Source organism: Chiloscyllium plagiosum, unplaced genomic scaffold, assembly GCF_037043375.1.
Source record: "Chiloscyllium plagiosum isolate Xiang-an unplaced genomic scaffold, Cpla_swu_hap1 HiC_scaffold_55, whole genome shotgun sequence".
In the NCBI taxonomy this organism is placed as follows: domain Eukaryota; kingdom Metazoa; phylum Chordata; class Chondrichthyes; order Orectolobiformes; family Hemiscylliidae; genus Chiloscyllium; species Chiloscyllium plagiosum.
Genome location: NW_028270194.1, coordinates 781,169 through 786,213, shown reverse-complemented (window position 1 = coordinate 786,213; position 5,045 = coordinate 781,169). Strand labels below are relative to the sequence as shown.

Here is a 5,045-nt window from a genome sequence, read left to right as displayed (position 1 = left end):
CGCAACTTACCGACTGGTTCAAGTTGCCTCCCAACACGTCCAGGACGTGCCCGCTGACCTCAGGCAGCTCACCCACCGCCGGTGTGATCCTTTCAAGGAGCTGACTTTCACCCGAAGAGAAAAAAAGTCAACGCCGCTGGCGTTTGCCTTCGCCGCGCAGCTCGACTTTCTTCCTACGCTGCACCCTGAAATGGCGGGACCGGCCTGTTGCTCACGCGTGAAGCTTTTGATCTTTCGGGACCACTCTCAGGGAGGCGGCGTACGCAAACGGTGTTCCGGCTGCTGCAGACCAGCCGAGTGAGAGGTTGCACTTGCCGTTTTTAAAAATAAGTGGAGAATGCGGGCATCGATCCCGCTACCTCTCGCATGCGAAGCAAGCGCTCTACCATTTGAGCTAATCCGCCCATCTACCAGCAGGCCCTGCTTTCACTACTTCCGCAGTGGATCCTGAGCACTCACGCTCCGGGATGTGCAGGAAATCCTCTCATCCGTCGGACGGCTGAGACCAAACATTGCTGATGCCAGTCTCGATGAAACAACCAACCTGTCGGAGGAGCAGCAGCGGCAGCTGGTGGACTCAGGCGAGGCGGAAGGCCACATGGACGAGGAAAGACGTGCTGAGGAGATGGCAATTGCTGATTGGAGGTCGAAATGACTTCAACCTTGGCGCAGCCACCACGAGCGTGAGGTGACGTCGCAGGGCCCCGCCTGACTGATAGAAGACTTCATTTGGTTGCAGTGAGCACAAAGTGCTTTTGTGCGTTTGTGTTGAAAAAAGCAGAGGAAGTCTGGAGAGGAATGCAGTGGTGTTTGTCGAGGTTCGTCCCGAGCAGCGCCGTGACGCGGGACTCCGTGCTCTACGGCCTGTTCCCCGGGACGCACACCAAGACGAACATCAACTGTGCCTGGAGGATCAGCAACTCGGTGAAGGACGCTCTCTGGGTGATCCGAAACCTGCTGATCTTCCAGCTGAAGGAGTTGACCCCGACTGAGTGCTGCAGACTGGCACATTCCAAGGTCCAGGACTACGTGTTGAGGGATGCGCTGAAGCTTGGGGCAGCTGCCGCCAAGGCGCGGTGGGGAAAGACCACTGTGTAAAGTCTGCCTGCCTAACGAAGAACAGGGGGCCCATGCAGTCATTTGGGCTCTGCTGACGCCTCAGCTATTTGTATGGGCATATGATTGAAAAATGTACAGACCTGTATAAAAATGATAAATTCTGATCTCTGTATGTACATGTTTACATAAGTATGGCATGACCAACTGTACAGACCATCAAATTATTTTATGAATAAAGTATATTTTTGAAATTAAAAAAAAGTTGAAAAAAAGCAGCCTGCTGGCCGTCAGCTGCAGCCGCGGCAGGGAGACAGCTGACTGGTTGCAGAGGGGCAAGGGTGTGTGCCGATGCGTCCTGAAAGCGTTGTCGCGTTTTCAGCTCATCTGTGTTACTGTGGCCCGCGTGCTGGTGAATGCGCACTCTTTCCAAAAAGCAGCTGAGGCCCCTTCGAGCCGGCGATCTAAGGAATGACAGATTTGCGACAGACTACAGTCCTCCGCTCTACCAGCTGAGCTATCGAAGGAGAACCCAGCAGTGGCTGTCCCTTGCTGATGCTTTGCCGCGCTCCTCCACTAATGTCACGCTGTTGTCTCCCTGAAAATCTGTCACTCTGGGAGATCCTGAGCCACTGGCTGATCTCCACAGCTTCGGCCAGTGCTGGCACGAAGAAATCGTCTTGAGTGCTCATCCGAAACTGCCAGATTCTGCCGGTACAGTACCTGACTCGCAGCTTCACGTACACGTCAGGTTAGGGTTTGGGCCGCAACTTACCGACTGGTTCAAGTTGCCTCCCAACACGTCCAGGACGTGCCCGCTGACCTCAGGCAGCTCACCCACCGCCGGTGTGATCCTTTCAAGGAGCTGACTTTCACCCGAAGAGAAAAAAACGTCAACGCCGCTGGCGTTTGCCTTCGCCGCGCAGCTCGACTTTCTTCCTACGCTGCACCCTGAAATGGCGGGACCGGCCTGTTGCTCACGCGTGAAGCTTTTGATCTTTCGGGACCACTCTCAGGGAGGCGGCGTACGCAAACGGTATTCCGGCTGCTGCAGACCAGCCGAGTGAGAGGTTGCACTTGCCGTTTTTAAAAATAAGTGGAGAATGCGGGGATCGATCCCGCTACCTCTCGCATGCGAAGCAAGCGCTCTACCATTTGAGCTAATCCCCCCATCGACCAGCAGGCCCTGCTTTCACTACTTCCGCAGTGGATCCTGAGCACTCACGCTCCGGGATGTGCAGGAAATCCTCTCATCCGTCAGACGGCTGAGACCAAACATTGCTGATGCCAGTCTCGATGAAACAACCAACCTGTCGGAGGAGCAGCAGCGGCAGCTGGTGGACTCAGGCGAGGCGGAAGGCCACATGGACGAGGAAAGACGTGCTGAGGAGATGGCAATTGCTGATTGGAGGTCGAAATGACTTCAACCTTGGCGCAGCCACCACGAGCGTGAGGTGACGTCGCAGGGCCCCGCCTGACTGATAGAAGACTTCATTTGGTTGCAGTGAGCACAAAGTGCTTTTGTGCGTTTGTGTTGAAAAAAGCAGAGGAAGTCTGGAGAGGAATGCAGTGGTGTTTGTCGAGGTTCGTCCCGAGCAGCGCCGTGACGCGGGACTCCGTGCTCTACGGCCTGTTCCCCGGGACGCACACCAAGACGAACATCAACTGTGCCTGGAGAATCAGCAACTCGGTGAAGGACGCTCTCTGGGTGATCCGAAACCTGCTGATCTTCCAGCTGAAGTAGTTGACCCCGACTGAGTGCTGCAGACTGGCACATTCCAAGGTCCAGGACTACGTGTTGAGGGATGCGCTGAAGCTTGGGGCAGCTGCCGCCAAGGCGCGGTGGGGAAAGACCACTGTGTAAAGTCTGCCTGCCTAACGAAGAACAGGGGGCCCATGCAGTCATTTGGGCTCTGCTGACGCCTCAGCTATTTGTATGGGCATATGATTGAAAAATGTACAGACCTGTATAAAAATGATAAATTCTGATCTCTGTATGTACATGTTTACATAAGTATGGCATGACCAACTGTACAGACCATCAAATTATTTTATGAATAAAGTATATTTTTGAAATTAAAAAAAAGTTGAAAAAAAGCAGCCTGCTGGCCGTCAGCTGCAGCCGCGGCAGGGAGACAGCTGACTGGTTGCAGAGGGGCAAGGGTGTGTGCCGATGCGTCCTGAAAGCGTTGTCGCGTTTTCAGCTCATCTGTGTTACTGTGGCCCGCGTGCTGGTGAATGCGCACTCTTTCCAAAAAGCAGCTGAGGCCCCTTCGAGCCGGCGATCTAAGGAATGACAGATTTGCGACAGACTACAGTCCTCCGCTCTACCAGCTGAGCTATCGAAGGAGAACCCAGCAGTGGCTGTCCCTTGCTGATGCTTTGCCGCGCTCCTCCACTAATGTCACGCTGTTGTCTCCCTGAAAATCTGTCACTCTGGGAGATCCTGAGCCACTGGCTGATCTCCACAGCTTCGGCCAGTGCTGGCACGAAGAAATCGTCTTGAGTGCTCATCCGAAACTGCCAGATTCTGCCGGTACAGTACCTGACTCGCAGCTTCATGTACACGTCAGGTTAGGGTTTGGGCCGCAACTTACCGACTGGTTCAAGTTGCCTCCCAACACGTCCAGGACGTGCCCGCTGACCTCAGGCAGCTCACCCACCGCCGGTGTGATCCTTTCAAGGAGCTGACTTTCACCCGAAGAGAAAAAAAGTCAACGCCGCTGGCGTTTGCCTTCGCCGCGCAGCTCGACTTTCTTCCTACGCTGCACCCTGAAATGGCGGGACCGGCCTGTTGCTCACGCGTGAAGCTTTTGATCTTTCGGGACCACTCTCAGGGAGGCGGCGTACGCAAACGGTGTTCCGGCTGCTGCAGACCAGCCGAGTGAGAGGTTGCACTTGCCGTTTTTAAAAATAAGTGGAGAATGCGGGCATCGATCCCGCTACCTCTCGCATGCGAAGCAAGCGCTCTACCATTTGAGCTAATCCGCCCATCGACCAGCAGGCCCTGCTTTCACTACTTCCGCAGTGGATCCTGAGCACTCACGCTCCGGGATGTGCAGGAAATCCTCTCATCCGTCGGACGGCTGAGACCAAACATTGCTGATGCCAGTCTCGATGAAACAACCAACCTGTCGGAGGAGCAGCAGCGGCAGCTGGTGGACTCAGGCGAGGCGGAAGGCCACATGGACGAGGAAAGACGTGCTGAGGAGATGGCAATTGCTGATTGGAGGTCGAAATGACTTCAACCTTGGCGCAGCCACCACGAGCGTGAGGTGACGTCGCAGGGCCCCGCCTGACTGATAGAAGACTTCATTTGGTTGCAGTGAGCACAAAGTGCTTTTGTGCGTTTGTGTTGAAAAAAGCAGAGGAAGTCTGGAGAGGAATGCAGTGGTGTTTGTCGAGGTTCGTCCCGAGCAGCGCCGTGACGCGGGACTCCGTGCTCTACGGCCTGTTCCCCGGGACGCACACCAAGACGAACATCAACTGTGCCTGGAGGATCAGCAACTCGGTGAAGGACGCTCTCTGGGTGATCCGAAACCTGCTGATCTTCCAGCTGAAGGAGTTGACCCCGACTGAGTGCTGCAGACTGGCACATTCCAAGGTCCAGGACTACGTGTTGAGGGATGCGCTGAAGCTTGGGGCAGCTGCCGCCAAGGCGCGGTGGGGAAAGACCACTGTGTAAAGTCTGCCTGCCTAACGAAGAACAGGGGGCCCATGCAGTCATTTGGGCTCTGCTGACGCCTCAGCTATTTGTATGGGCATATGATTGAAAAATGTACAGACCTGTATAAAAATGATAAATTCTGATCTCTGTATGTTCATGTTTACATAAGTATGGCATGACCAACTGTACAGACCATCAAATTATTTTATGAATAAAGTATATTTTTGAAATTAAAAAAAAGTTGAAAAAAAGCACCCTGCTGGCCGTCAGCTGCAGCCGCGGCAGGGAGACAGCTGACTGGTTGCAGAGGGGCAAGGGTGTG

The 5,045-nt window shown here is 54.5% G+C and overlaps 1 non-coding gene across 1 annotated transcript; it reads right to left on the bottom strand.

Moving 5' to 3' along the window:
* Positions 1–2,153: 2,153 nt before the first annotated feature.
* Positions 2,154–2,226, bottom strand: trnaa-cgc (transfer RNA alanine (anticodon CGC)). Its single transcript has one exon. It is a non-coding gene; the product is annotated as a tRNA-Ala (tRNA).
* Positions 2,227–5,045: the final 2,819 nt, after the last annotated feature.